Here is a 22,103-nt window from a genome sequence, read left to right on the forward strand (position 1 = left end):
TAGTGGGGAAAGAATATTTCATAGAAACATATGGAAACATTTCTAAGTTTTTTTCATTAAATGAGCCTTTTACTTTCTAAGCATTTTTATGATTGTTCAAGTTAATATGTCATTTGCCTCATATTTTCCAAGTTTAGTGAGACATGGAAGTCTTATAGACCTGGGATGTTTTGAAACAACCAGATCACTTTAAAGAATGCACATTTTAGGATTAGGTTAGATGATTATTAGAAAATTAGGATTGAATCATGAATATATTTTTCATTAGATTATTAATCATAAGGCTGTACATCTTTAATTATTTTAATCTTATCATGAAATTTGGTGAGGACATGTATAGTGGTTATTCTCTTTTTACTCATTTTTAAATTGTAAAAGCATAGGACAACATTAAAGGAAATCATAAGAGGAGAAAATACCTCAAGTATAACATGAGTTTTTAATTTTCCATGTTCCCTTCTAACCCGTGTCCTTATACATAAAGTTTTACATCGTTCTATATTATGTACATACCATTTTATGTTATGTTTTTCTTTTATAACATTACATTAAAGTTTTTTTCTTTTTGGTGGTCACATACTTTGGTCTCTCCCATTGTGAAATGCATACACAGAAAATTTACTTACTCAGTCCCCCTCAACTTCTCATTTATCTTCCTTTTTTCCCTCATAGAGAAATAACTTAGAATGATATACATGTTGCTTTTCTACTTAACTTTGGTGCTGAACCCAGTGTGTATTTTGTAGTTTTTATCTTCCTTGACTCCGTATTTGACACACTTAGAACTGTATTCTTGATTTGTGGGCTTTTCTTTGTCTTCTGTACTTTGACAAAGTACTTGGAGTAAGCTCTTCCTTCTGTGTGGCTCCACCTACCACTCATTCACTGACAACTGCTGCATTGAATTCTCTAGCCTAGATCTTCCTGAAGCTGAGAAGTTCATTTGCATGTACCAGGGTATCTAAAACTCACTAATATTCAAGATGAAATTTAATTCTTCCTCTCTCATCATAACTAAGGGTACCACCATTATTAACCTGTTATCTTACACAAAACATTTACAAGTCATCATGTTCTGTCAATTCTTCCTCTTTATTTTTTTAAAAGATTTTGCTTATTTGACAGAGAAAGCACAAGCAAGGGAAGCAGAGGCAGAGGGAATGGGAGAAGCAGGCTTCCCAGTGAGCAGGGAGCCTGACGTGGGACGTGATCCCAGGGCCTAGGGTCATGACCTGAACTGAGGGCAGACACATAACTGACTGAGCCACCCAGGTGCCCTTCAGTTCTTCCTCTTAAATCTGACCTCTGTTTATCCAAAGGTTCCAAACGAAGTGATTCAAAGGGGCACCTACACCCCTGTGTTTAAAGCAGCAATGTCCATAATAGCCAAAATATGGAAAGAGCCCAGATGTCCATCCATCAACAGATGAATGGATAAAGAAGGTATGGTGTGTGTCTGTGTGTGTGTGTGTATATATATATATATATATATATATATATATATATATATATATATATAAAAATACACACACACAATGGAATATTATTCAACCATCAAAAGAATGAAATCTTGCCATTTGCAATGACATGGATGGAATTAGAGAGTATTGTGCTAAGGGAAATAAGTCAGAGATAGACAAATACCATATGATTTCACTCGTGTGGAATTTAAGAAACAAACAGATGAACAGGTAAAGGGAAGGAAAAATAAAATAAGACAAAACAGAGAGAGGAAAACAATAAGAGACTCCTAATCAGAGGGAACACACAGGGTTGCTGGAGGGGAGTTGAATGGAAGGATGGGGTAACTGGGTGATGGGTATTAAGGAGGGCACTTGATGTCATGAGCACTGGGTCTTATATGCAACTGATGAATCATTAAATTCTACCCCTGACATTAATAATACACTATATGTTAAATAAGTTGAATTTAAATTTAAACAATTAAAAAAAAAGGAAAAAGAAAAGTGCTTTCTTAAAAAAAAAAAAATCTGATCTCTGGCCTCTACTTTGTGATACCATGTCTTATTTTCAGCTGGGATCTTACTAAGTGATCTCCCAGTCCTTTCTTGTTCTTTTCCAGTTCTTTCTATTGCAGTCTGTGGTCTTTATAAAATGGAATTCTAATTATGTCCTTCAGTGGTTTCTCATTTGTCTTCAAGATGAAACTGGAACTTCATTGCAAGTCAGTACAAGGTCCTTTCGTGATCTCTCAGACCCATCTCTAGAAATGTTCTTCAAGCCCTTTCCTTTAGCTGTTTTGAAATACCAACTGCCCAAGCGCACATAATCTCTCATCCTTCTTCATTGTTGCATGCTGTTGCATCTGTCTGGAACAGTTTCCTACCCTCATAATCATTTCTTCCCCTTGTCTGCTTAACTACTAATTTTTCTTTAAGACTTAACTGAAGCTTCATATACCCTGGTTTGAGTTAGGTGTACTTCTTTTCTATTCCCAGAGTGTGTCATCTACCATGATGGCAGATGTGTAGTCTATGCTTCAAAAATGTTTTTGAATTGAGCTATTAAATAGTATTCCACTGAGTTAATTTTTCAGGGATTCATTAACAACTGGAATTTAGCTGGTTGTTTTTACGGTAAATCATTTTGCATCTTCATGCCTGTTAGTATTTTTAAAAGTTATTTTCCTGGCAAAAATATCCTAAGAAATATTGAATCAAGATAGGGACACTTTTTATGTTCTTGGACATCATCTTTTGTGTAATGCTCCTTAGTGTCAATCTTGCTCAAAATATATGTTGTAGGTTACTTATAGTGACTAGCAGAAATCAAAATTATTGGTTAAAAAAACTGGACTTCGGATATTCATTAATTTTTGCATTTAGTAAACATATATATGTCACACACAGGGTATGCCAGTCTTTGTGCCAGGCACTTTATGCCAGGAACACAAATATAGTCAGACTCTTCTCTCTGACTCTTTTCTTGGTTAATTGCAAAATACATTTACTAAGAGCTTTGAATAGAAATATACATAGTGTAATTTATACACATTTATTACACTGATTGGAGTTCCCTGTTAAATATGCAGACAAATCAGTGTTAAATTTAGTATATTAATGCTGTAAGTTTAACAAACTTTGTTTATATTTGAGAGTGGCTTTATTACTTGAAAAATTGCTTTTTTTCCATATTACCATTATATTTTTGCTTTTATCCCTATGTTATTTCAATTAGGATCAGATTTTAATGAGTAATAAAAATGAAATTTTTTTTCTTAGAAAATATAATTAATAGATTGCTGGAGAAGTTCAATTTTATTTTTTTAACAAGTTGAACTATTAGTGTTTATAATATAGTTTATCTTTGTTTATTTCTTTACTTAAACTATTCTGGTATGTTTCATATTTCAATATTAAAATATAAACAGATGGCTATAGTATTTCTTTGTACATGATATCCACACAAGAACTCTTTGTACTGTTGGCAGTACTGTTACACAGTTCCTTACTACAGTAAGTAAATATATTACCTCAACCCTTAATCAGCCTACCATTGCCACTGATGACCCAATGCTTAAGTTGTAACACTATGCTGCTGACCCAGACTCTGGGGGCTTATTTTATTTTATTTTTTGATGCATTGCTGTAGGCAATTTTAAGGGTGTGGAACCAAGCCATTTTCTCCCTTGGACTCATTTCCACTTTTATTTCCTATGGGAGGCTTAGCCTTCCTTTAAAATACTAGGATTTAAAAATTGTTCACCTATTCTGTGATGACTATTTGTAGGAGTAATGCTGTTTGCTCGTTTTAACTCACTGAATTAAAAAAAAAATTAGTATGGCTTAACCATTGGTGTTAAATAATTCTCAAAATTAAAATTTCCAATTCATAAAATACTTTTTTAGTAGACACTTTATTCTTTTGTGTATGTGCATTTTTCATGGTTTAGTTTTATTTTATGCTCAAATGCTAGTAATGTTTGGCTTGATGTTGTCCCAAGAGGGTGTAATTGAGAACTGACAGGGTATATGAAGTTGAAAAGAAATTTAATGAGTTGTAAAAAGCAGTGCTTCATTTTTCCTTGGTAACTAATATATTATTTGTAAGGAAGTGTTCTAAAAAGTTCAAAATGAATAGGTTCTAAATTGTTCAAAAAGTTCTAAATTGAATAGTAGCTTTAAATTTTAACATATTAGTAACTGCCTCTCAAAAATAAAATGAAGTTTATTCACAAGAAGAATAAAGTTATTTTATTTTTAGTTTGGGGTTTGAATGTGCTGACTATAGTTATTTAACCTTACAGATAAAACTATAAAATTATATGCTTTTAAATTAAAAAAAAATAGTTCATTTTCTTTTGTCATTAAGGAATTTATGGAACATCTCACTTGAACCAGGGGTGATTATAAGGTGCTGGGGTTAGTAGGATGAGGCAGGTGTATATTGAAGGAACTCCATCCCTAATAGGGAAACAGACATAGAAGCACATAAGAATACTGTGGTAGGCGGCTAGATGTTCAAAAGGGAGTCACAAAAAAAGAACATTTGATTATATTTGAAGACTTCCTAGAAGAGATAACATTTGAATTAAGAATTATATGTAAATATAGTAACAATCTGCTAAGTGTCCTGTAGTTTTGTTAGGAGTTGAAGAGAGGGAGGGAGGCAGGGGAGAGAGCGAGTGTGTGTGTGTTTGTGTGAATGTAGTGGAGAATGAGGGTTGTGGTAACTGTTTCCTCAGATGCTTGATATGAAAGCTCTGTGCATTATGAAAAATACCATTTTAATTCATAGGCATAAGGAGTGATTTTTGAAATGGCAACACTGCCTGTTGGCTTCTTCAGGAAGCAGACACTGAAATGGAATTAGGATTGCTAAGGGTTTACTTGGGAGGAACACCAGTGAAAAGAAAAGAGTGGGATGAGGATTGGTCAGGAGCTGTCATCATTTTGTGATGCTGACTTGATCAAGCTGCTACCAACCCGACAGAGACCTTGGAACAAAGGTTGGAGAGTCCTCATTGGTTGTCTTCCACCATTTCTCAGGTGTTGGCTATGGATTTCCTGAGTGGATTATGTCTTTGATTGAAAAGCTGAGGCAAACGTTAATGAAGCTAACACCTGGAGGCTGTCAGCTAATCATACTCCTTGCATCTGGGCAATGTGTCGTTTGTTGAAAAGTGATCTGTGGGGCACTTGGGATGATAACAGTCATTCATTAATTTAGTCAGTCAGTAAATATCAGATACTTACTGTGTGCAAGGAGTAGTGCTGGGCATGGATGATGTAAGCCAAGTAGGTATGTCCGTATTCTCATGTAGAGCGTAGATCTGGTGGCAGGATATTCCAAGCAAGGATATCCAGCATAGGGCCTCTGTTAATGTTGGCAAAACAGAGAGAAAGAAAGAAGGCCTCTTTCACTGGAGAAGAGGGAGGGAAAGAGTTGAGTCCAGAGAATTGGTGGGAGCCACTAGAGCTTTGCAAACCACAGTAAGGAGGGAGTTTATTCTGTTGTAATGAGAAGTCGCTGGAGGACTTTAACCAAAGGAGTGAGACAATTTGACTTATAGTTTGAAAGCTTATTCCTGCTTATCATATCCCCCACTCAGTAGTCATGTTGGAAACATGTCTTGAGTTCTGACTTACAACATACTATGTAGTCACTTGGAAAATTAATTCTACATTGTTGGCAGTAGTATAACATCTATAGAACAGATACACATACACACAGGCATGTCCACATCAAGTCCATTATCAGTTTGTTTTACCCATTCTCCATATTTCAGTAGTAACTCATTAATTTTTTTGCTTTTAAGTAACTATTCAATTACAAGAACCAAATTTTAATTTTTAGTTGACTATATAGAACTTGTTTATTTTTTGGCCTTAGCTCTGAAAAAGGCAAGTAAACTTCTTTGTAGAAATTTTATTTAGGCATTTGAAACTCTTCATGAGAATGTGTTGCTAATTTTTACAGTTTAACTAGTCCCTCACTGGATCCAGACAGCTCTCTGGTGTAGTACAGGACAGAATTTAAAGATCCCAGGTTTCTTGCATATACCAGAAACCTGCACATTGCTGGCTTCCAGAGCTGCTCTTATTTTTCTTGGGATCAGAAGTTTACCTTTCTCCCATAGGAATTTTTAGGACTCCCTCTCTACCCTTACATTAACTTGCCTAGTTGAGAATGATTTTAGTTATCTTTGACTCTTATTTAAGACTTAAATAGTTTATTGGAAATTAAGTTCCAGTTTTGCCAAGTGTCTTGTGAGTGCTGGTTTGAACAGTGTTTAGTAATAGCAGAACCATTTATTAATCATCTGACTTAGGCAGGTCTCTTTCAAACTCAGTTTCCTTCTCTGTAGAATGAGGAGGACCAGTGGTACTGCTTTATAAACCTGTAGTGAAAAGTAAGTGTAATAATACAGAATGTCTGGCATATCATACTATTCTAGAAATGACAATTGTTCCTGTTTTTACTGTTAACTTAGATGTGATTATTGCTTTATTCGGGTGATATGCAAGTACAGATTCAGTTTGGTATTCATCTAAAATCTGCTCTTTGGCTTTAGCTCTGGTTTCAGCTTTTAAAAGACTGAACAACAGAATGGTTACTTCAGTGTCATTTCTGGCATTCTTCAATTTGTGTGTACAAACACTCATCATCGTATATAATAGCCTAACAAAATCAATAAAATAAATGAGGCATGTTACTTAGATTTATTACTAATGTATCAGTTTTCACTTTCAATTACAGGTGAGAATTCTCTGTATAATTAAGAATGAGCATTTTCCCATAGGTTTTATGTGTTCGAGTTCTGTCAGTGACTTGAATATCAATATTTATTATTATAAGAGTAAAATATTACAAGGATTAATAGTTGTGAAACTTAATTATATGCAGAACAGTAATATTTGAAAGTTTCAGTGATAAGGTAAAGAGATGGATAGTTGTATTTATTTTCTTGTTATTTAATTTTTTTAGCAATAAGTCTCTAAAGATAACGTATAGATTCCTATTTAAGAATTGTTTACATCTTATAAAGTTGAATTAAAGGCAGAAATCCAAAGGATTGAGGAGAGATCATTCAAAATGATACTCAGTAGTATCTAAGATCCTTGATTCAAATATAATAATGAAAAAAATATAGAATGTGAAAAGGAGGAAGTTTTAGAGAAAAATGAGATATCTAATACACATCCTATTTTCCCAGTTTGAATTAAGGACTCTTAACAAGAATACTTTATAACCCTTCCTATGGAGTTTTTAAACTATTTATTATTACAGAGGAAGGAAACCCCTAATAACTTGGTAGAAACATTAGCATCATCAATGTTAGGGAAAAATTGCCTTATTCCCCTATCTACTTCCTTTGAAATTGAGCCTATATTGAATATTGCAAATGTGTAGGGACTACAGATATAACAGCTGACAGAAGGTGAGAGGATGTTTGTGTACTATACTGTCATATTAAGTCAGCTCTTAAAATGATTATGAAAATTTGTAGCAATAGTTACTTTATTAGAATTTATAGTTACTCTTATGTTCCAGAAATGTATTTTATTATGATGATATTTGGCTTTTGCCACAGCTGAATAGTGTGCTGTGTATTTTATTTTTCCTTCTATGTGCCTAACATATTTATCAATTGCCCTAGTATACAGAATGTTGCGTAATTTTAGAAGAGAGGATTTAGAGCATTAAAATACTATATTTTATTATATAAATTTTTAAGGCTAGTTTCTATTTTAATTAACAATTAGTAGATTGTATATTATATATAAATTTGAAGGATTTCTTAGAGGTTTCAACACATATAATCAGAACCATTGCCAAATATTTTTCTTCTCAACTAATACATTACATTAAATCCACTTAAAAAAAAAAGACCAAAATATCTTCCAATATAATTTATACACAAAGAATACTACCATAAAACATGTTCTATATGTTATTTCATTTTTCCTTAGGTCAATGCATATAACATTTATTTTCAGTTCCTTTGTGAGATACTTATTAAAACTACTTATTGTGAAATAGAGGGTGATCCATAAATAAACAAAATTTTGCTCTTTTGTTTTTGCTACAGTAGAACACTATGGGAACCTCTTATTGATTCCATTACCAGTTGGATGACAAAGAATAGTGTTTACTATGAGTGGGAGATGGAGATCTTAAGCTTTAAAAGCAGTTGTGTAGTATCCAAATAAATAATACAGGACACATTTTAACAACACTAAAACTGGTTTAATTTAATTAACTGTGGTCTAATGTGGTGTGCATCCCACTCGTGGTAAACCACAGTGGCATTTACTGGCTGATGTTTCAAATCACTACTGTTGTCCACCCACTTTCATTGACCAAATGTGTCACAGAGGCATTGTCTAAGGTCTGGCAAAGATTTCTTATAGAGTTTGATTTAATGATAAGTCTAAAATAGAATTCGTTTGTTGATATCAATTCTATGTAATTTTAAAAATCTGTTTCTAATGACTTAAGTATGAAACAATAATGATTTTACTATGTTTGCTGAGGAAGAGAGCAGGTAAGTTAGAAGGATTTCTAGGTGCAGTCAGCAATGACCTACTATATCCATCCTATAAAACTGCTAAAAGAAGGCAAGTGGAGAATGGAGGAAAAAAGGATGGCATTTCCTATGTGTAGAAATTTCTGGAAACTATTGCCATTTCATAATGCTGTGTCAACTGTCCTGGACATGAGAACAGTTATGAAAAACTCCAGTTCTATAACCATATTTTAACTTCTGGAGTAAATGAGATACTTGGTGGTATATCCCCCCTCCCCACATAAATGTGCAGTGTTTGCTTTTATAGATCCTTTTTGGATTATTTGGTAAGAATTTCAAAAATTGCTATGAAAATTGATGATTATAACTATAACATTCTTTTTTTTTTTTTTTTAAAGGATTTTATTTATTTGAGAGAGAGCACAAGCAGGGGGAGTTGCAGAGGGAGAGGGAGAAGCAGGCTCTATGCTGAGCAGGGAGCCTGACATGGGGCTTGATTCCAGAACTCTGAGATCATGACCTGACTTGAAGGCAGATGCATAACCGCCTGAGACACCCAGGTGCCCCTAACTATAACATTCTGTCATCATTATATTTTAGCATGTTGCCAATGCAAGGGTAACAATTAAGGCTTTTTGTGAAATTGGTGGGGGAAGTGACCAGGATAATAGGTTATTTTAGAAAACTGGAAAACAGGTCATGAAAATACATTGTTAGTGAGAAATGAGAAATGAGTAAATATTTAGTAAAAGGTCATGATTGAAACAGAAAAAAAGCAGGGGTGTCTGGGTGGCGCCGTTGGCAGGCAGCCTTCTCTCTCTCCTTCTGCCTGTTGCTCCCCCTGCTTGTATGTGTGCTCTGCTTCTCTCTCTCTCTCTCTCACTCTCAAATAAATAAATAAAATCTTCAAAAAACCCAGAAAAAGTATTGGAGATGTTTTTGGACAGTACGTTACATCATAGTTACTTTATGTACTTTTGGTTGGTGGTTTTTTCACTTAGGAATGGCCACATTCCTCACAAAGCTTTTCGTGATCCCCATTTCTCCAGCTTTCATGTCCTGTGACATGAAAGTCACATGAGAGTGCTCACCTCTGTCACCCAAGCGGTTCCACTCCCACTGAGCTTCTGTAGTAGCTTTTGAATGTAGTCCTTGCTCTTTCCTTAGGTTTCCTTAAGTCTGTGACTCATGCTTTTTTAATTGCCTGGGGTATTCCAATTTACTCTACCCTCACCACTTTTTCTGGCTTCTCTTTATATTATTATTTCTGTAGATCAAGCCAAGCGCTCCTTTCTATATAATTGAAAAGCGTCCTGTGCTTCTCCTATTGTAGTACTTACTACATTTCATCGTAATTTCTTACTTAGTTATTCACTTCTTTAAATAAATTTAAGATATTTTTTGTAGGAAAAGACAGTGTTTGTGGTTAGTTTAGCACTACTGTTTTGAGTGAATGGATTCTGGTTCTAGTATTTACCAGTTTTTAAATGTAGGAAACATAAATACTTTAATGTTACCTCTTAGTCCAGCATGTGGGGATGGTGAAGGGGAGAGAACAAGTGGCCAAGAGGCAAGGTTAGTAAAAAAAAAAAAAAAATGTATTTGTACTGAGTTTTGAAGGATGAGTGAATCTGGACCTGGTAGCTGGTTAAGTATAGATTAAATTTTGGCATGAATTTTTTCTCCTGTGTATTCTGGCACCATTTTAGTACAACAAAAAGTCAAAGGATGTTAGACTGTAATAAAATTTATGTTGGAAAAGATAAAAATTTCGTGAGAAATTAATTTCATATGAAAAATCTAAAAATGTCTGAAAATATGCAGATGCTTCATATTAATACTGACAGTTGTTGGCCAGTCTAATTTCACTTCATAGTCAACATAATTAAAACAACTAATTTTAAGCACAAAGAGATTAACTGGGTATTGAAGAATAACTAACATTATATACAAAACACAGTATGCCTTATGGTGGCATTTAGTTGTTTTATAATATATTTAGTCTAGTGAATAATAGTATGTTTAGATATATTTGTCCTGTAGTAAAATTTATTTTAGGGTCTTACCAAATCTCTCTCTCCCACTCAAAAGATTCAACTCAGAGAGGAAGATATTTACTTGACTCAGTCAAATAACATCACAAAATATCTCAAACTTGCATTGCCTACGAATCACTTTGGAGGTGCTGCTAAAATTCAGGTTCTCAGGCCCATACTCTTCTGTGTGACTCCTTCCTGTCTGACTTTTAATAAACATCTGGTTTTGATACTAATGATTGACCTTTACTCTCTTTACCATTTAGTGGTAGGACTTCCACATTTGTATAAATCTGAAGTTCTTTTGTATAGTCATATCCATACTGTCATGAACTAAGAATACTCTTAAGTACATTCAAGAGATGTTACTTATTTGAATGCATGAGGCTTCATATTTGGATTAATAAAATCAGTCAGATTACTTTATACTCATCCTGTGGTACTTAACTTTGCAACATAAGTTATGTTATAAGCGGTTTTTTTGATTGTAGTCCGTGGAAAATAAAAATGAGTAATATTGCTATAAGATGTCTGAAATGTTCAGTAGTCTGAATGATAGTAACATTTATCTTTATACTGTACAGTTCATTTTGGTTTTTCTGGCATTCCTCCAGTGCCATATCGTGAGAGTATGTCTTTATAACCTTGGCAGTAAACTGTCAGTTTGGCTTTGGAAGCATAGTCAATATTAGAAAAAAGTTTTAATATAGTAGTATATATCCCTAATTGACTTTATAAGAGAATAATTTTCTTTTTTCTTGGCTAGTCTTTGATTATATATTGCTTATAAAAGATATAAAGCTTGGGTATTTGTTTTATATCTTTAAATTTTTTATTAAGTTAAAGTAATACATGTTTATTTTAACATGGGAAGCAATTTATGTATATATAAGGAAATAGTTTTTAAAGAGTTAATTTCCTTTCCACTCTTCCATTTTCTTTCTTTCTTTCTTTCTTTCTTTTATTTAAAAGATCTTATTTATTTATTTATTTATTTATTTAAGATTTTATTTATTTATTTGACAGAGAGAGAGAGATCACAAGTAGGCAGAGAGGCAGACAGAGTGGTGGGGGGAAGCAGGCTCCCTGGAGCAGAGAGCCCGATGCGGGGCTTGATCCCAGGACACTGGGATCATGACCTGAGCCGAAGGCAGAGGCTTAACCCACTGAGCCACCCAGGCGCCCAAAAGATTTTATTTATTTATTTGGCAGAGATCACAAGTAGGCAGAGAGGCAGGCAGAGAGAGAGGGGGGGGGAAGCAGGCTCCCTGCTGAGCAGAGAGTCCGATGCTGAACTCAATCCCAGGACCCTGAGATCATGACCTGAGCTGAAGGCAGAGGCTTTAACCCACTGAGCCACCCAGGTGTCCCCACTCCTCCATTTTCTATCTCACTTTCTTTATGCTCGTACAAACAATTGTGGGTTTGTGCTGAATTTGTGCGTTGTATTTAAATGAGTTTGTACATATATTTAGGAACCTGCCTTTTCAGTTAATACCATTGTTATGGTTATTATTCCAGCATAATAGTAGAAATGTAACTTGTTCTACTGAACAGCAGCATACTATTTTATAGTATTTGAGTACTATTATTTATTCAGTCATTTCCTTCTTTTATTTTTATTTTTTTAAGATTTTATTTATTTATTTGACAGGCAGAGATCACAGGTAGGCAAAGAGGCAGGCAGAGAGAGAGGGGGAAGCAGGCTCCATGATGAGCAGAGAGCCTGATGCAGGGCTTGATCCCAGGACCCTGGGATCATGACCTGAGCCGAAGGCAGAGGCTTTAACCCTTGAGCCACCCAGGCCTTCAGTCATTTCCTTCTTGATGAACATTTAGGATATTTCCTTCTTTTTGCCACTCTTCATAGTGGTAATAACAGATAATTTTGCATATTAATAGCCATATATTTTTTATATTCTTTCTGTAAGATGGATCTAAACTATGGGAGTATAGGTCAAAAGGAGTGTGTATTCCCACTTTGTGAATTTCTTTTATTAGATATATAACATTTTGTATACCTTTTCTTTAAACACAAAAATACATTATAGAATATGGGAATTATTAGAAAACACAAAGAATGAAATAAAAATCATCTGTAAATCTACCAGCAAAAAGTCAATGTGATAAATTGAAGCATAACTTTCCAATTGTTTTTTTCTCTCTCTCTCCTTTTTTCCAGTTCATTACATCAGCTGTGTTTAAGCAGCTAAGTTTTATATTTACTTTAGGAGGAAGATTTGGCAGAGTAATTTCAAGGCCCTTATGTTTTAAATGTAGATTTGTCTTTATTTTTCCTATTACTTTTGCTTGGAACAGGTGAAAAATTCCAATGAAATATAGCCTAGAAAGTACATTATTAAAGGAGAAAGGAGAAATAGCTGTGAATCAAGACTCAGAAAACTGGAGTTGTGGATTTGCTTCTCCCTGATTAGTCCTGGGGGTTCAGTTAAGTTACTTGACCTCTCAGAACCTCAGCTTCCTCTGCTGTTTCCAAATGATCTGTTGATACATGGTCTTCTGTGTCTTAGACCAGAAATGATTTAAGAGTCTTTATATACCTTTGTGAGTTACTCCTGATTGGTTCTTGTTCTGATTTCTTGTCACTGTAGGTTAGTTTTGCCTATCTTTGAAATTCATGTAAATGTAATCATATAGCATGTATTGTTTTGTGTCTGGTTTCTTTTTTTCAATAGAATGTTTATGTGATTCATTGATGTTGTATATATATACTATATATCCATGCTATGTATAATTATGCCATCCTATTTAATATCCATCATTTATTAAAATAGGTAAGATTGGTTGATAGGTTCTAAGTAAAAAGTGAGTTGCAGACCAAGATGTACAGCCCCATGCCAGCTTTATTGTAAGAGAATGATCGTTGTGCTCATGTATGTGTGTGTATACATGTGTGTATGTTAATGATGGATAGACAGGTCAGGTAGGTAGGTAATTTGATAGTTCGGTGTGGAAGGTGTTTTATGGTACATATAAAACAAGTACCAGTTGTTACAATTGGGGAAAACATAGGATATGGATGAGGTGGATAGTAGAGTATGGTATATCCCCTTTTTAAATAAACTTTAAAACCATGTAATTATGGGGGTTTAGCCTTTTTATGGTTTTTAGTGTTTGTTTTCATGGAAAAATTTTAAATATTCACTTTTCCCCCCATGTTCTTATTTCATTCTGTTATGTCCTGGAGAAATGCATTCTTAATTTTTTTTTTCTGTTTTGTTTTATTTTATTTTATTTTAATTTTTATTTCCTTTCAGCGTAACAGTATTCATTGTTTTTGCACCACTCCCAGTGCTCCATGCAATCCGTGCCCTCTCTAATACCCACCACCTGGTTCCCCCAACCTCCCACCCCCCGCCCTTTCAAAACCCTCTAATTGTTTTTCAGAGTCCATAGTCTCTCATGTTTCACCTCCCCTTCCAATAACAAATAGCATGGAGGACAGGGGAGATGGAGAGGAGAAGGGAGTTGAGGGAAATGCATTCTTTAATTTAGCTCTTAGCATTATTAGCTCTCATCATTATGGTTTTCCTGAGTGTTGTCTGTATGTGCATGCGCGCGCGCGCGTGTGTGTGTGTGCGTGCGTGTGTGTAGATAGCTGGCTATTCTAATCAACCCTGCTCCCTAGACTTCTAATTCATTTCCTTTTAAAAGGTCTCTTAAAAGTCCTAGTTTACTAAGTATAAAACTTCTAAACAAGTGAGATATGATTCATTTAGGTATGACCGGCTTTTCAATATTTGTAGTGAATATTTTAAACTCCTAAAGATGTCTCATTTTTGGTTACTGAGGCAAACAATTAGAATTAATCTTAGATGTAGATTTAACTTCTAAACTTAAAAGGAGTCAGTGAAACAAACTTGAAAAAAATGAAATGTGAATCATATCTTGTTATGCCTTAATTACTATAATTTATAATCAAGTCCATATATACTAATAGCATTAATAAATAAAATAATTATAAAAATAAAACATTAAATCATTAACATAATAATTGGAAGCAGCACATAGCATTTTTAAAATATACTATGATTATAATGTTATAGCCGGTCTCCAAAGATGGCCATGGTCATGCTTCTCATTATTTATATCCTTCCATAGATCTGTCCCCTTGAGTTTGGGCTGGTCCTGTGATGACTCACTTTTGACCAATAGATTGTGCAGAAGGTGTTACTGTATAATTTCTGAGGGTAGGTTGTAAGAGGCCTTGCAGCTTTTGCCTGAGTCACTTGGAATATTTGCTTTGGGTGAAGTTAGCCACCATTTAAGAAGTCCAGTGCCCCTCAGACTGTTATGTTGTGAGGAAGCTGAAGCTAGCCTCATAGAGAGGCTACTATAAGGAATGAGAGTGAGAGAGATGCTTGCCCTATCTGGCTGCCAAATGTTCTAGTCATCTTGACTGATGGATATGACATGAGTGATGAAACCATCTTGAATCTTTAGCTCAAATGAGACTTCAGATTGTTTTAGCCCCAGCCATCTGACTGGAGCTGCATGAGAGAGACTCAAGCAAGAACCACCCAGATGAGTCCAAAAATCTACACAATTGTAAGAGATAAAAATAGGTGGTTGTTTTAAGCCACCAAGTTTCGGAGTAGTTCCAATGGAATAAACAACTGGAACAGTTAGTATTAAATAAAATTTGTTGTAAATGTATTTTAATGTGGACATTGAATGCCATGATACTTGACTCATCCTTACCATTTGACACTTTTCTTGATGACAGAATTTCAGGCCAAAGGATACTGATGTAAATATTTGACACAGATTGTAGATAAAGGGCGGCTCTGAGGTTCAGAACCAAAGCTCAGCCTGATCCAGCCTGGAGCATTTAAGGCTACTAGGAAGCTTTAAAGAGCTATGAATCACACCTCAGGGACCCATCAGTAATATGGGGATCCAGGTTGAATTCCAAATATTTCCTATTTATTGTTACATAAAAGAACAAAATAAGACGAGATAATACACCTTAAAAGAATTTCAATAATTATAAGCCTTTTATTCCTTCCCTTTCATTTACTTTTATCTTTTCTTACTTTAGATCATACTTTTGTGATTAAATTAAAGTTATACTTAATAAAGTTAGGTTTCTAGTAGAAAAATGGGATTTGTATCAGACTAATATGATTTTAAGTTCCTTTATACCTTCCAGATAGAAGAAAATTTGAGTCACCTGATGTCAGAGTCTGCTGGTGTTTCTTGATTACTAACTCTTTGACCTCAAGTTCACTGAAGATTAGTATATTAGACATAATGCATTCAAGCTCATTTTCTAAGTTATCTTTCATGTTTTGTCAACTGCCAGGTGGACTTTGAGCATTTTAGGGGAAATGTGGTTGAAGTAGTCATAATTATCAACTGCCTGAAGTGCTTACCTGGTATTTTAAAGAATATTAATAAGGTCACATTTAATTTGGTTGGGAAATTTCACATGAGTGCAAAGTGTTCATGTCTTATATTTTCATTTATTTCCCAAGTCATTTGTAGGTTAATGTACTCTCATATCGTACTTGAGAACTACATATTTGTTTATAGTTTAATGTTAACATAGCATGTAACTTCTTATAGTTAAATGTTCTCGGTAATTCTGGACAGAAATCACATACATTGTACATTAATCTTAAATGTATATGAACTGAAAAGTAGAATTATAGGTATGATAAAATAATGTATTATAGAACTGGTAAATGTTTTAAAGTATACTGATTATGATTTGCAAATATTATAGCCAAAGTATGCATTGGCAATAGCTTCCAAAAACTAAGACAGATCTGAAAACCTTTTCACATTTTTCACTTAATAAACCAATTTATAGATTATTGCTTATATTTAAGGCTAAAAAATATTCCATTTTTCTCTGACCATTCTAACAAAAACTTAATAAGTAGGCATTGCTTTAAAAATGACACAATCCACCAGTTATTTGGTAAGACTAGCATAATCATAAATTTCCCATCCATGCTTTTTCCAAAAATACTAACCCATATTGTTCTCCCTGGACCTGTTGTAAGGATGACTAATCCAACTGCTGAGGTCTCCCTTTATGTGTTTGATGGAACACTTGGCTTGCTGGACTACAGCTGTGTGTTTATGTGCAGTGCACACCTGCAGGGCCTGACAAATAGCTGTAGTATGCAGAGGATACAAAATTACCCTGGCAGTGCTGCACATAAGGAAGTTTCTGTTTTGAAGTCCATATGTGTGTGTGCTTGAGATGCCAGCTGGTGTATTTATGTTGCACGCACAGATGTAAAACTGCCAACTGATTTTATACCAAATAAAGTCTAATCTTTTTATACGTACTTTGTGTCAAAGTTATGAAGTGGTACATAAGAATGTTCTCACGACTTAGGTCTCTTAAAATAAAAGGTGCTATTAAAAATATGAACTCTTGACATGACTAGGAAAGAGGATAGTGACATACATGAATGGTATTTCTTAACTATTATTTTTGTGTGGAATGTTATTTTTGCTGTATCATTATATAAATAAAGTCTTGATTGATTATAATCATTAATGATATATATCCTTTTTTTGTGGCTAGAGTTAGTCAGGGCTGTGTTTAATCCAATTTATGAATCAGGATTCAAATGTGAATATGAAAGCCAAATTTATATAGTTACTTAACTTGAAGGTTTTATTTAGCCTTTCTGTATTATCAGTATACTTAATTTTAACAAGATGAAATGATAGTTTTGGGTGGCATTTTTACCAGTGTGTTTAAATTTGTTCTGAAAAACACTGGTATTTATAAGGATAATTTAAAAAAATTTATTTATTTATTTGACAGACCGGGATCACAAGTAGGCAGAGAGGCGGGTGGGGGTGGGGGAAGCAGGCTCCCTGCTGAACAGAGAGCCCAATGTGGGACTCCATCCCAGGACGCTGGGATCATGACCTGAGCCGAAGGCAGCGGCTTAACCCACTGAGCCACCCAGGCGCCCTAAGGATAATATTTTTTAAGTCTAGGGAAATTTAAACATTAACATAAAAATGGTAGAAATGCCATTTATTCAGAAGTTTTGAAAGGGTCAGGATTTTGGTTTCTTTTAACATGTTACCTCTACCCAAATGAATATATCTGTTTTATTTAATGTGTCCATTCTAAACAAGAATAATAATTTGGTACTTGGGAAAATTGATCTTCAGATTAATGCTTACAAATTAGAATTCTCATGTCTGCTGCTTACCTGAAGATTTATTTGAGTTGGAATTCTTCTGATTATCAGTGTTTGATATAGTCATTTCCTCGAAGAAGTATCATGGCTTACCAGCTAATGAATTTTTCATATTTCTACTATTAATCAGCATGGCACATTTCAGTTAATTTTTTAAAAGTATTGACTTTTACTATATTTCAAATATGTATACAAATTAAGAATTTTTTTTAGACATTGCACAATGAGAACTGGTTATCTGAATGGTTATATTTTGGTTTTGCTTTGCCTATAACTTCTAATGTTTTTTTTTTCTATCACTCTCTTTGATCTCTACTAGTTTATAAATATTTGTAAGGAGAGAAAAAGAATTCAAGTGCTCATCCAAAATCATTCATTTTAATTAGAAAAATTTAATAATAAAACTACGTTTGCTGATTCTATCCAGTTTTGCATTTGAAACATGCTGAATGTATGCTTCACATATTACATATAAATATATTGATTCTTATTTTGGCATTGATATAAGTCTGTTTTGACTTTGTATTTATAGACCTGCCTTATTTATTTATATTTGTGCTGATGTTTTTTCTATGATGAGAATTACTATTACTGATAACACTAAACTTGTAATTATTATTAATGCCTTTACTTTTATTAAAGTAGCACTTTAGTAGGTATGATTTCTCTTTCTTGAGTAGTAGGCGTTGCTTTGTCATAAAAGGATGTGCATTTGCTTTTATTTCCAGCATGAGTTTACTTGAACTTTATCATCTGATTTCAACAAATGTGAAAAGGGTATGAGCTTTTATAGTTGTCCCTTAGTCTTAAAATTATGAATTTTGTGGGCATCTGGGTGACTCAGTTGGTTAAGCATCCTACTCCTGATTTCAGCTCAGATCATGATCTCAGGGTGCTGGGATTGAGCCCTTTGTGTCCAGTTTGCACTCAGAGGGGAGTCTGCTGGAGATTCCCTTGCTCCCTCTCCTTTTCTCCCTCTCCCTTGAAATAAATAAACGAATACATCTTTTTTAAAAAAGTATGAATTTTGATTGAATCAGGCTTCTCAATTCATGAAGACTGCTTCATTTGGGATAAATTTTATATAATGAGACAGAGAAGTAGACTAGAAACCAAATCATATCTCCTTACAGCTATAACCTGAGTGATAGAAGGGTCTGGCATAATGTACAGTTAATCTCACATCAGACGTACATCAAGAGACTAGGAAATTCTGAGAAAAGGCAGAGCAGAGAGACAGTGTAGAACAGTTGAATGAGCTCTTGTTAAAGAGACAAAGTGTAGCCTTGTTACTCAAAATTGTGTCACATTAGTTCAGTTTCCTAGAATTATAGTTGAGTTTTTCCACCAGGGAAAGGGAATAGTAATTCTATTTTAATAAAGTTGATGTATTAATAAGGTGATAGGCATAAAACTTTTCCTGGGGTTAAGGTGTGGCGCATATAGAAGGTATTGAATAAATGTTGACTTTTTTTTTTTAAAGGCAGTAGTAGTAGGAGTTTGAAATAAATCAATAATGTAGGAAGTAAAAGATAGATGTAAAGTTAACTCATAAAAGAATAGAAACAGGGAAGATTGTTAATAAATAAAAGATTAATTATAAATAAAATAAAAGAATATTTTTAAGAAAGGACCAAACCTCAAATTTTTACAACTACAAGACAGAACCTTTTATTACTCATTTGAGAGATTATGTTCCATACATTGCTTGGTTATTTAGTGCCAGGGCCAGCTTCTTTTAGTAGGGTATCACTTCAAACACTGCTGCCGCCACTGCAGGTTGCAAGCACATGATTGAAGGCTTCTAGTTCTCAGCTCATGCCCAGATGTCTTTCAATAACTATAGCCAGTAATTTCTTCAAATTGCTCACTTTATCAGCAGCACATGTCATCAATCCTGAAGTGGTTGCTCAAGTCAAACTGCAGAATCTTTAGCTTACAGACGCAGCTGCAAACAGGTGAACAGGCAGAAAGTAATTTGTGCAGCTTGGTGGCTGTCAGACGAAAGACAGACAATCTGTGTTTAAAACAGATTGCAGGCCCTGTATGGGCCAGACAAAAGGGATTTCTCCAACTGCAAATAATTCCAAGGTTAACATATTTTCCTTTCTGCCATTAGGTGATTTGTTAAAATTGGAAACAATGAACATTATAAATCTACACAGAAACTGGAGACAAGATGAAAGAGAAAATCAGATCACTAAATAAGTTTACATTTGTCTTTCCAAAGAAGTACAACTGGCATTCATATAAGCTATTTTCCCACAAATTAATCCAAGTTATAAAATAATTCTTTGAAACTTATAAGATTATAAATGTTTCAAGTTGCATTGAGATTTACTGATATAAAAATATAATGAAACCTGAACCAGTAGAGTTTTTATAAGCATATTGGTTTCTAGAGTTAATTGTTAATTTGTGAATGTTACAGTTTACTTTTTCAAATATTATATGGTGTTTCCCTTGAAAGTTTATTAATGTAAATGTTAAAAGAAGCATATGCCACATATATCAAACTTTTTTTTGGATATAAGGATATATCGTGATTACAGAACAAAAATTCTTACGGAGAAAAAAATTTTGAGGACTTAGGAATTTAAAAGAGTATTCCCGGATTTTATTTTCCTGGTGGTTACTGGCACATGGCTCTGAAAGGTATCTTCATCTGTTTGTAAGATAGTTGCATTTTAGAAGAATGTTCCACAGTTGCATTAAAAATATTCATTTTGTCTATGTATCTTAAAACTGGTAAACTGTGTTATGAGATCCTAAATCATCAGTGTATTTATTACTTGTCAGTATTTGTCCATATAAGTGCTTACTAAAATAAACAGGAAGAACTATATATTACATTTAGCTTTATGAGTTCTTCATCATGGAAGACCTTCTTTGTTATTAGCTACCTGAGCTCATGTCTATGATATAGAGAGCAACTCTAAATGAATGTGACTGATTTATTCTTATTCTCTGTCTCTTGTGCTTTTTCTCATGTTTCATCATCATTTTAGTGTTGTTGTAATTGTTTTTAGTGGTTAATGAATCTTTGTAATGCCGTGTTTAAATACATAGCCTTCAGTGTAAAACAGATGCAAGTCCCAATTTGGTCATTCTGTTTGACCTTGAACAAGCTCTCCAATTCTGTTTTTCAGTGATGATTGTGCTATTTATGTAACTCAAGTTGTTTTTATATTTCAGGAAAAGTAATATAAAGCATTGTGCACAATTCCTTGTACATATTTGAAGGTTCAACATACTTTAGCTATTTTCTGCTAGAATTTAAACATCCTGGGGAGAGGGGATGTATTTGTCTTGATTCTGGCTGCTTCCTAAGCATTTGTCAACATTGCCTTGAACACTGTAGGAATGTAACTAGTCAGAATGAATTTATAATTGGTTCTATAAATTTCAGAGTCTACTTTGCTGATTTTTTTTTTAGTGATAACAGTCTTTCTTTAAATACCTTGACTTTAGAAATTAGCACAATTCTGATATATTTTTTGAGTATAGACAAAATGGAGGCATAAGAGTATTTAATTTTTTCTTATTCAGTTTACCTAACACTAAGAATTTATTCTGGATTGTAGTTATTTTTCAAGTGTCATTGATTTTTTTCAGCTTCATTGGGATATAATTGATAAGTTTGTAAGATTTGAGATGTATTTTTAAAAATCATGATTTGATATATACATTATGAAAGGATTGTGTCTATTTACCAGCTTCTCCCTGCTTCTAGCACTGGGCAACTGCCTTTTTTTTTTTTTTTTTTCTGTTTCTTTGAGTTTGACTTTTTTTTTTTAATTTAAAGATTCCACATTTACACATATCTTATAGTATTTTTTTTTCTGCTTGGCTTCTCTTAGCATAATGCTTGCAAGTTCTATCTATGTTGTTATAAATAGGATTTCTTTCTTTCTCATGGCTCAATAATATTCCTATATATAGCACAGACACACAACGTCATCTGTATCCATTTATTCATTGATGCACACTTACCTTGTTGTTTCCATACCTTGTAAATAATGATGTGAGGAGCATGTTAATGCAGATATATCTTTGATTCAAATATCACTGATCTGTAATGCCAGATTATTTTGTGAGTATAAACCTTTTGGTCTCCAGATTGGCCTACCGTTGTTCCCTTTCCTCTCCATTATTAGGCCAAAAATTGAGGGTGTAAACACACAAGTATTAACTTTAACTCTGTAGGTTTTTCATATCAAAACCCCTTTGCCTTTAGAGCAGTAGTTAGAGCTTCTAAAATACAGTGATGTGCATGTCCCCACCAGACCTCTTAATTTGAAATCCCTGAGGGTGGGGCCTGGAGGTAGGCCATTTAAAAACAAAGACCAAAAAACTCTTTGTTATCATGTAGGTCCA

At 33.9% G+C, this 22,103-nt stretch overlaps 1 protein-coding gene across 11 annotated transcripts in view; it reads left to right on the forward strand.

The window, feature by feature from the left end:
- The window catches only part of VPS13B (vacuolar protein sorting 13 homolog B), a 769,746-nt gene that overhangs the window by 181,957 nt on the left and 565,686 nt on the right, over window positions 1-22,103 (forward strand). The window lies entirely within an intron of this gene.

This window comes from Mustela erminea, chromosome 16, assembly GCF_009829155.1.
Source record: "Mustela erminea isolate mMusErm1 chromosome 16, mMusErm1.Pri, whole genome shotgun sequence".
NCBI lineage: Eukaryota > Metazoa > Chordata > Mammalia > Carnivora > Mustelidae > Mustela > Mustela erminea.